Consider the following 11895-nt stretch of genomic DNA (forward strand, 5'->3'; position numbering starts at 1 on the left):
TCTGAACTAGGAGTGGCGTAAGTGGCCGAGTAGCGCCGGCCCAGCCTTATTATATTGGCCCAAATGGCCTGGAAGTTCCGCTAAGGCGGTCCATTCCTTAGGAGTTCAGTGTTCGGTTGACAAGTAAATCCGACAGGTTCTCCTCTACATGTAGAAAATGGTGGGGTTGCACTACTACGACTGATCATCGTAAGTGGTCTTCCTGGCGCGGCAAACTCCCGTAATGAGTTCATCATCCAATTGGATATTTCTGCAACACTACCCAGAGCATTTCGATAGAAAGGCTACGGTTGGGCGATTGTTGAGTGTTGGCAGGGTCAAGTTTTCAAAATGATGTTTGCATCAAATGAAGTATCTCGTAACTTCATTTTATTTTGATGATATTTTAAAGATTTAATCTATTCAAATCTTGTCTTGTAGTCTCATCTATGTGATGAACTGTTGAAAGCTCATTATACTTTGAACAGTGGTAGTTCAAGTAGCTTTATAAATGATATAAGTATAGTGAAGTATTTGGTAACTTCATCCCTTGTTTTTACTTATATCTAGTAAGTAATTATCTTACTCATGATAAAAGATTCTAGTAAGTATCCATTTAGATACTTATATTATTGTTATCACTACATATTATCTTGCGAGCTGTAAGGCTCACTGTTGCTTTATTTCTTCATCACACAACAACAGTTAGGAAAGATGGCCAGACTCCAGCAGACCCAGCGCAAGCGCGTGGGAAGCATCCCGCGTCTTCCCGATGATGTTGTGGCTGCTATAGCTGCAGAGGTAGATCTATTGGTAGATCAGGCATTCTATTTTTGAGAATCAAATTATGTATAATTATAACTTGTGGCAGATAATGGCAATTAACTGTAAATTTATCAAGTAATCATTTTGGGTTGTAATAACTTTTAAATTGTGGATTCAAAGACTTGTACTTATTTAAATTTCATCTCTGAGACTATAACGGGTTGTGGTGTGTGTTAGTGTGGGGTCACAGCATAAGGTTATTATTATTAATTAAGTGAAGTGATATTGTGGAAAGAAAGACCGTGACGACCCGGATCCCCGACCCCGGATCTGGGGGTGTTACAGAAGTGGTATCAGAGCTAAGCGTTATAAACCTCAGAGATGATGGGACGTTAAGATAATAAGTTCACTAAGATAATAAGAACTCTTGCCAAGTTCATAGTCGGGCTACCTAACGTAGTACTGACAGTTAAAACCTTTATGGGAACCCTTATAAATATCGTGATAGGAGCGTAGTTCGTTATCGTATATGGTAGCGGGACTCCGAACCCTGAGGTTGAGGAGCAACATCGCGATGATATTTTATTACTAATTGGAGATCGGATTGTGGATCCGATAGAGTGTCCTAATGCAGGACCGGATGATGTTGATATTGAGGATTTAGCGGTTGAGGATGTTGTCCTAGAAGGGATAGTTGTTGAGGAGGATCCCATGGAGGATCCTGACAGGATTGGATAAAGGACCACTGATGAATTGATGACCATGGTTTGGTCGACTACCAGAGGTAGGATTGGCCGGTCACTACCGGAGGTTCGTTCAAGTTGTAAAGATAGTAGCCCCTTTAACGCGGCTTACTCGTAAGACTGAGAAGTTCGAATGGACAGAGAAATACGAGAACAACTTTCAAGAACTGAAGCAGAGGTTGGTGATAGCCCTTATGCTGGCGTTGCCGGATGGAAAAAAAAAAGATTTTGTGAAGTATAGTGACGCTTCGCACAAGGGCTTAGGGTGCGTGCTTATGCAGCACGGTAAGGTAATCGCGTACATGTCAAGACAATTAAGGTAATATGAAATTCGATATCCCCGCTCATGAGCTTAGGCTCGTGGCAATAGTTTTACCCTAAGGATTGGAGGCACTACTTGTATGGAGAGAAGTGCGAGAATTACCTAAGCCATAAGTGCTCTAGTACATTTTCACGTAGAAAGAGCTCAACGTATGCCAGAGGAGGCAGTTAGAGCTAATCAAGAATAATGATTGGGAGATTCTTTATCATTCGGGGAAAGCCAATATGGTGGCTGATGCCCTTAGTAAAAAGGAGAGACTCAAGATGATAATGTCTTTTGGAGAGTTTATAAGAGATTTTGAGAAAATGAAAATAGAAGTGAAGGTAACCGGAGCCGGTACCGAAAAGCTGTTTGAGATTGCAATACAGCCCGAATTATTGGAAAAGATCATATTGTGCCAGAAAAAGTTATGAATGAAGGCAGAGAGCCAACAATTAGATAAAAGATTAATATCGAGAAAGATGATAAGGGAATAATGAGGTATTCTTATAGAATTTGGGTTCCGAAAGTTCAAGAGCGTAAGGATGAGAACTTAGATGAGAGCCATAGTTTGAGGAATAAGATTTAGAGCAAACCCTGAATGTGATAATCAGGGAGGTTGCAATTAAGATATAAAGAACCCGGAATATAATAAAGTGGAAAATGAAGATTTTAAATTAAAAGATGACTCCAATTATGGGGAGTAGGAAGAAATATTTAGACTAAGAAAGCAAAAGTCGAGCGAGATAAGGAGACCCGAGACGGTACTCCTATACGGAAATTCATGAACCTGTCTAAACAGAACTTATATTTTATTCCCAACCACCACCTTGAGGAAACAATGTGGTGTGAAATTCTTTCATGACCTTTAAATCGCTAAGCTCTCAGAGTTCCAAGGAACAGGCTGACCCAGCCGAGGCAAGAACCTGGCTAAAGGAAATATAGGAATCATTTGAGATTCAAAATGATTGATGAACCACAAAAGACCGTTTTTGTCACTTACCCTCCTAAGAGAGAGACCACCCATTGGTGAAAGACCAAGAAAGGCACGGAGCCAGAGGTTAGAATAAACTGATTTAAGTTCAGTCAATTGTTTTCGGGAAAGTAATTCCCAAAGATAAGGAGATAGTGTAAAAGCTTTAGAGCCAGAACAAAGACAGACGAGTATGATGAATTATGAGTCTAAGCTGTAAAAGTTGTTAAGATTCATTCTGAAGACGCGAATCCAGAATGACGGGATATTTGAAATCAATGCTTATGTTGTGTTGGTTCATGAAATAATGATAAGAGAAAGGAAAATAAAAAGGAATTGAGGTGGAAAGGAATATAAAGGCAACAGAGTTTGAGGAATGATAAGGGAGTTGGGTATGAGGAAACCCTAAAGACTCATATTAATAGAAATAGAAAAGTATATGATTGTCAGGATGAGGGTGATTCACCATGAGTTAAAGTTGACGGTTGAAGGCATAAGAGGTGCATATATTTTATCCCCTTTAAGTTGGGAGGATTCGAGGAAACATTGAGATAGTTCGAAGGATAAACAATGAGACGCGGATAGACTGAGGAGACAAGAAAGTAAGAAATTAAGAAAATTGGATGAAGGAAGTGACCTTCAAGAATGTGAAGTGTAAGACCGGTGGCTTGATACCCAGGAAGGGAGACGCCAGGTATGAAAGATATCCCAACATTGAGATGACTGTTGAGATAAACAACAAAAGTAAATAAGGATTTATTAAGAAGAAGTTCACGTTGAACACGACCAATATCTTCCAGATCATCCATGTGATCATTACCAAATCAGGAAAGAAAAGCGGATAACCATTTTTATCTTTTGGAGGCCATGTGGATTGACCTTAACTTGAATAAGGATGCTATTGTGAAATTCGGTATAGACTATCGAGGTGGAACTGATTGAATAAGATACCCTTATCAGGGATATATGACTTTATTTATCCATGGAAGGATGCTTGTACCTTTTTAAAGGTGGAATTAAGGATAGAACAGCGGTAACTTAAAACGAATCCTAGGGGAATGCATAAAGGTTGGCATTTCACCCTTAATAGGGATAGTATGAGTTTTGACAGTATGAATTGGAAAGGATTAAGGTAATAATAATCTTTAAGGATCAGTGGAGAAATTTTTCAGAAGTAAATAGATAATGGTTCTAGTATTAGTAAATGGTATTTTGATATGCCCTGTATATAGGGAATACAGGAGGAACGATTGAAGGATAACCTTAGAGGTTTTATAAGGAAAAAGGTAATATTCAAAATTCTCAAGAATAGAAATGTGGATAAAGGAAATATGACGTAATTATAATGATGCCAAGTGGGGCACGTGTAAACCACGAGAAAGTATGGATCGAACCAGTAATGGTCGAAATTGTTCAGGGCAATTAGGACTTAAAAAAAAATGTTCTAAGTATGATTGAGAGTCAGTCTTGACAGTGATTAGCCTCTAAAGAATGAGGCAATAACTTATGGAAAAATGGTGATATTTTTTCCCATCTGATTTTAAGGAAAACATCTTCACTCAAGCAGTGATCGGAAATAAGGTAGAAAATTTATTTGGAGGTGGTTAAAATGACATTGACTGTAAGGAAATTTTACTATCAGGAAAGGCCAAAGAGGTGGCCGACACTTTAAAGGTAAGTGGATAATTATAGGCGCGTGTGCCAAAAGAATACAGTGATGATGGTTAAAACTGTGAAGGTTGTATTATGGTTTGGAAGATTGACATTCCTTCTGATGACTGTGCAATACCCAACCGTAATAGTAGTTGGTAAAGGTTTAATTCGTGTAATCTCCATGAACGGGCTATCTATCTTAGAAGGTCCTATCTTGAGAATAATCCAGGACCATGTTTCAAAAAGGACTAGATGAACCCTTGAGTTAATTCTTCTATTTAGGGCGTATGATTAAGAATGGTATTAACCTGCTATCGTTGCTTTGATTGAAACTCTTCTGCACTTTTATCTGCTTCATGTCATGAAAGTACGTCAGAGTTTGGAGTGTTCTTCATGAATTGTGATTGGTGGTTATGTTAACTCCTTAGGAGAATTAGATACGAGATGTATGGACTCCGTATGGTTAGTTATTAAGACTTCATGGAAAATGAATGACTACAGTAGGTCAGTGGTGGACCATAATAAGGCAGCAATGATTCTGCGAGTAATGAGCTGATTACAACCGTGAGAGTTGTATTGGAATGGGTGTTGAGATTGAGTACCACTAATCGGGTAGTGGTAGTGTATAAGTTATCATTGATAGACTAATTAAGTAGAGTGTCTACCTAGTGAATTATTATTCTTTCTTATCAATAGAGAGTCGTATTATTATACGAGGAAGGTTGCGGTGCAAGCATAGAATTCAAGTAACGATGATGTCTAGAATGAGATCCCAGATTCGATTTTCGATGTCGAGGGAGTTTCAAAGGTAATTGTGTATAAGCTCGAGGAAGAGCATGGGTCCATAGAATGATGGACGGGATAGCGAAAATATTTAGGCACGTGAAATGCGATGCTATAATACTTGATGTTGATATAAATACATATATATTTTGTTCTTCTATGACAAACCTCTATAGTTCAGAGGTAGATTCCAAGCCAGATATTTTATGGCAATAATTTTTTTTTTTATGAATATACAATTCTCTTCAATTCGTTCTTTTCTCTTCTTTTCATTTCATGTAAGCTGAGAAGAACAACCCTTCCAGAAGGGGAGGTATTGCCGAATGACTATCTATCTGTGTGATAGAAGCCGAGTAGGATACCAGCTATTGTTTAATTGCTTGTCAAGTACTAAAGGCTGGCCACCTTCTGTACTAACTATGCGATATAACAAGTGTTCATGATCATAGTGATCTCTCAACAAATTCCTTTACTTCTATTTGATTGATCAAATTTTGGGAAATGGAAACAACTGAAAAAGGAGTAATAAAGTTATGGTGGTATTCAGAATGGGAACACATTCGTAATACTAAGGTTGACGTGGTTATTAAAAGGTTATAGAACGCTAACGAGCAAAAGTATAACCAGTATAATATTAGGAACGGAAGATAGTAGCGACTACGAACTGGGAAAAAGGATGGGTAGTAAGAAGCAAAAGCTCTAATAGCTATAATGAGAGTCGGTGCAATAGACTTGAAAGAAATTGGAATGATCACTTAACACGGGTTGAGTTTTCTTACGACAATAGATCATATGTCAGTATCGAGGTGTCGCCTTATGAGATCCCTGAGGGAAGACAATGTCGATCTCCCTTATGTTAGGATGAAGTTGTAGAGCGCAAGATGCTCGGACCCGCAGTAGTCCAAAGGACCAAGGATATGATAGATCTAATCAGAGGACGGCTGGTAGTAGCCCAAGATGGACATGATAAGTATGTTGATTTGACACGAAAGGATAAAGAGTATGAAATAGGGGACCTAGTAATGTTATAGGTATCCCTTGGAAAGGATTGATGAGGTTCATAAAGAAAGGAAAGCTAAGTCTACAATTTGTTGGACCCTTGGATATATTAAGACGTTTGGGAAGTTAGCATATGAGCTAGCCCTAACCCCGAACATGTAGCAGGTCGTAACGTGTTTCACGTATCAATGTTAAGGAAGTGTAATTCAGATGCCAGATAAATAGAGGCATATGAGCGCATAGATATGCAACCGGACGTAACCTATATGGAGCAACCAGGAAGGGTTATAGAGTGAAAAGGAACAAGTGCTTAGGAGAAGGATTATCAAACTAGGCAGAGTTGGTGGTAGAACCACAATGTGGGAAAATTGACTTGAGAGTTAGAAAGTGCAATACTAAGAAAGTATCCCTATTTATTTCTATCTGATTCCGGGACGGAATCCTTTTAAGGAGGGGAGACTGTAATAACCCCAATTTTTGGAAATTTTTGAAACCCTTATGAATAGTGTTTTTGCTGAATGAGAAAACTGTTCATGCCACGCTATGTAGGGGTTCTGTTATTGATCTTATGGGATATTATTAGTAATCTACGTGGTATATAAGTGTATGTAAAGATCGTCAGAATCCAATTCTGAACACTTTGATTTTCCCGGAAATCCACTAGATACGGAGAGAATTGAGTATAAGGTAACCGGATAAAAAGGATTTAAATTAAAGGATTATAAGAGAGGATCATAAAAGGAATACAATATATTGATAAAGATTAAGGGAACCTAAGTAATAAGATCCCGGGTATGATCCCTCAAACGATAAACGAGAACGAAAGATAAGCGAACCGTAAAACAAATAAGTGACCAAGAGACAAGCTTGTACAAGAAGCCAGGGATTGTGACATCATCAAACCACAAGGTGTGGACAAGTGGGAGCATTATGACATGTGCAAGGTGACATAGGCATGACAAGAAAGGAAGGAGATGTGGTGACTTTTTAACCACACAAAATCAAGGGCAACTAGGTAATTTACTAAATCAAACACAAAAACCAAGCCAACCAAGCCAAGCAAAATCATTTTCATCAAAATCAAAAAGAAACCAAGGCATGGTTCATCATGCTCTCGGCTTTTACTATTGCAAATGGGCAAAAATTTCAAAAATTCAAGATCCAAGCTTCCTAAATTGGTGAGTAAATTTCCTAATCATCTTCATGCTTAGTTAGGGCTATATCATGAGTTTAAGCCATTAATTCCTTCTCAATCTTCTCATTTAATCAAAGAAGAAGACTATGAATAGTGTTTTCAAGTTTTTAACTTGAAGTTTTTCTTGTTTTTCTTGAAGATCCAAGCTTTCCTAAGACTTCTCAAAGCTTCTTAAGGCTTCCTAGCTCCTCCCACCACTTCAAGGAAGGTATACCATCTCCAAACCCTAGATCCCTATGTATTATAAGATGATTTTAATTAGTAGGATGATATTGTAGCTTGTTGTTGTGATTTAGAGTTTGGGATTTGGAATGGTAGTGAAATGGAATGGTAAATGTTGTGGTTTTGATTAAAAGAACTTAAGTATGATTAAAGTTAAGCTTAGGCATAAGTATGAATGATTAAATTGAATTGGTTGGGGTTGTTATGATGTGATAAGGATGGATGTTGGTTGTATGTTGGATTTGAGGTTGGTTTGTGGTTGGTTTTGAATGGCTTAAAATTGGGAAATCGCGTAAACATAGCCGTCGTAACGTCCGATTTTCTTTGGACTGTTTTTGTGCATAGAATTAGGACCCGAGAACCCCCTGCTAGATTATGACCACTGCCATTTTTAGATAGCTCATGTTACGAGCTTCGTTTTGATATGTAGTTCGTTCGATTCCGATGCACGGTTTAGGAGAAACGACCGTTTCAAATAACGGCGTTTCGCGAACGAAACTTTTCCCCTCGCCTTACTTTGAAACATAGGTTAAAGACCAAAAAGGGTTAATTAATGTATGAAACATTTATGGTAAGTGTTTTAGGCAGTTGGTAAGACACTCGCGAAGGAATCGCTTTAAAACTCGTAAAGGTTAAATTATTAAAAATGGTGGAGCCGAGGGTACCCGAGTGACTTAAGCGAATCAGTGAGCGCAAAACAAGCGTTAGAGTCTAAGTTAGTTAAAGTATAGATTTACAAGTGATTTTGGTTTAATTCCAACTTACTTGTTGTTTATAGGTTACCAGACTCGTCCCGAGCCTTTTATCACCCCAAGTCGCTCAGGCAAGTATTCTATCCGTTATACTGTTGTTGTGATGTATACATTTGTATATGCATGATCTTGCGATAAATGCATATTGGTTAATTAGCAAATGTTGCGATATATTGAAGCATGCTGATATGGTATATATATATGCATGCTTGTCTCATATTCTTGAGTTATATATCTGTTGGTTCAGTTGATAATACCTATGCTAGAGGATAGCGGTAACTTGCATATACCCTTAGTATAGGGACCCAAAGGTGAAAATATTTTCTAAAATCGGGAGTCGAGGATCCCGAGTAGATTTTGTATATATGGATATGGATATATATATATATATATATATATTTATATATATATGGTTATAGTTTTCCAAACTATTAATCGAATAAGGTTTATTCGATAACTTTAACTTTATTTTATTTATTGAATATTATTTGAATATTCATTCGAGGGCTTATGACCCTTTTATTTATTTATCTGAATATTATTTGAATATTCATTCGAGGGCTTATGACTCTTTATATTATTTATTGAATATTATTTGAATATTCATTCGAGGGCTTATGACTCAGTTTATATTATTTATTGAATATTTTTGAATATTCATTTGAGGATCTATGACTCCGATTATTTGCTGAGATATATTCTTTATTTTATTAAAGAATAACGTGTAAATAATCAAACTTATTTTCGATTATTCAAATAAAGATAGTACTTTTATATAAGTATATCTTTGGTTATTTAATATCCATTTCAAGTATAAGTTTTAATACTTCTACTTCGATTATTTTTATAAGGATTATCTTTATGAGAATATTATTTAAATAATAATATTCAGGCATTTTTCTAAATATACTGGGGACTGATTTACTTCATTAAATCAGCTTTACTCCAAACACTCTTTAAAGTGTTTTCGAGTCTTCAAAATGATTTTTAAAAGTTAGAGCGGATCCCAAAACTCATTTTTATATTTAAGATCTTCCTTTTTAAGGGGATTTAAATACTCGCTCAAAACCTGGGGAATCCGGCTCTGTGGTGTATTTTATATTCGCAACAAGGTTGTTGTTTTGATAAATGAATTGATTACTTACCCAACACTCGGGAAGTAAAATTCTTGGAACAAGTTAATCCATTAACAGGCATCGCCTGGGAAATATCGGTGAGTTCTCCTTTCCAAATAGATACGACTTCTTGGTGGAGCCGTATCAACAAGTTTCTACTTGGGAAAAGTGGGGACGAGCTTTACGTTTCAGAGTCATGGATTTCATCTGAACTAGGAGTGGCGTAAGTGGCCGAGTAGCGCCGGCCCAGCCTTATTATATTGGCCCAAATGGCCTGGAAGTTCCGCTAAGGCGGTCCATTCCTTAGGAGTTCAGTGTTCGGTTGACAAGTAAATCCGACAGGTTCTCCTCTACATGTAGAAAATGGTGGGGTTGCACTACTACGACTGATCATCGTAAGTGGTCTTCCTGGCGCAGCAAACTCCCGTAATGAGTTCATCATCCAATTGGATATTTCTGCAACACTACCCAGAGCATTTCGATAGAAAGGCTACGGTTGGGCGATTGTTGAGTGTTGGCAGGGTCAAGTTTTCAAAATGATGTTTGCATCAAATGAAGTATCTCGTAACTTCATTTTATTTTGATGATATTTTAAAGATTTAATCTATTCAAATCTTGTCTTGTAGTCTCATCTATGTGATGAACTGTTGAAAGCTCATTATACTTTGAACAGTGGTAGTTCAAGTAGCTTTATAAATGATATAAGTATAGTGAAGTATTTGGTAACTTCATCCCTTGTTTTTACTTATATCTAGTAAGTAATTATCTTACTCATGATAAAAGATTCTAGTAAGTATCCATTTAGATACTTATATTATTGTTATCACTACATATTATCTTGCGAGCTGTAAGGCTCACTGTTGCTTTATTTCTTCATCACACAACAACAGTTAGGAAAGATGGCCAGACTCCAGCAGACCCAGCGCAAGCGCGTGGGAAGCATCCCGCGTCTTCCCGATGATGTTGTGGCTGCTATAGCTGCAGAGGTAGATCTATTGGTAGATCAGGCATTCTATTTTTGAGAATCAAATTATGTATAATTATAACTTGTGGCAGATAATGGCAATTAACTGTAAATTTATCAAGTAATCATTTTGGGTTGTAATAACTTTTAAATTGTGGATTCAAAGACTTGTACTTATTTAAATTTCATCTCTGAGACTATAACGGGTTGTGGTGTGTGTTAGTGTGGGGTCACAGCATAAGGTTATTATTATTAATTAAGTGAAGTGATATTGTGGAAAGAAAGACCGTGACGACCCGGATCCCCGACCCCGGATCTGGGGGTGTTACATTGCTTGCTTCACTGTCATATCAGAACTTACTAACTCTTGACTTTGAACAACATGAGCCATGTCAGAGGTTGTTTGAAAAATCTTCTTATGCATCAGAGTAAGATTAGCATCTGCTTCTTCATCAATTATTTCTTCATCCATAACTGGCATATAAACCTTTACAGGTTCATCAACTTTTTCTTTGCCCTTCGACCTTGGATCTATCTCCACTTGTGATTTGGTTTTAATTGCCTCAGGATTTGTCCTTTCTTTTATCACAATGCCTTTAGCCTTGGGAAGTTTCTTTTCAACAACAGAAGCTTTAGATTTGAAGTTGACTTTTTCTAACTTAAGTCTAGCTTCTTCTTCCTTTAGACTCTCAAAGTCCATTCCTGGATTTTCTTTCAGAAATAATTGTCTTGAAATTTCCTCATCAAGTTCCAGATGTTCATCAGAACTTATCCTTTTACCAGTATCAGAATTTATTCTTCTCCCAGTATCAGAACTTATTCTTTGACTTGTAGTTCCAGCTTTACTTGATGAAAATCCTTTTCATTGACCTTGACCTCTACCCTTGTTAGAGTTTCCCTGGTCATTATTTTCATCATCCTTTCCCTTCAGTGTCTGAATAGATTTGCATTTGGACTTAATCACTTTCTCCCCCTTTTTGGCATCAGCTAGGTAATAGAAGAGAGACAAGAAATTCCAATGAGGATTGGATCTCATTGAGTTGATTTTGGTGAGAAGCTTGATTCTTCAGAATTTTTTCAATTTGAGCTTGTTGCTTCTCCTGAGTTTTCTCAATGTAGGCAATTCTGTCAAAGGCTGGCTTGAAAAACCTGTTCTTTTCAAGTTTCAGATTCATATCTTGCTGGATCTAGTTTTCTTGAATTTTATTAACCTTGTCATGAGTTATTGAGTGTTGACCTTGAAGGTGCCTTGTACTCAATGCAGTAACTCTCAGCTGTGCCTTGAAATCATCATTTATCAACATTTCATCAGCTTATGCAAGATGCTCAGCAAGAATCTTTTCAGAAGGAACAAAACTAATTGAGTTCCATTCTTTAGTCCACTCCTTTCCTCTAGGAGTTTCACTCCAAGGTAATGGTGCTTCCCCTGTAACAAACTTCTTGACTAAATC

This window comes from Apium graveolens, chromosome 10 (genome assembly GCF_009905375.1).
Source record: "Apium graveolens cultivar Ventura chromosome 10, ASM990537v1, whole genome shotgun sequence".
NCBI lineage: Eukaryota > Viridiplantae > Streptophyta > Magnoliopsida > Apiales > Apiaceae > Apium > Apium graveolens.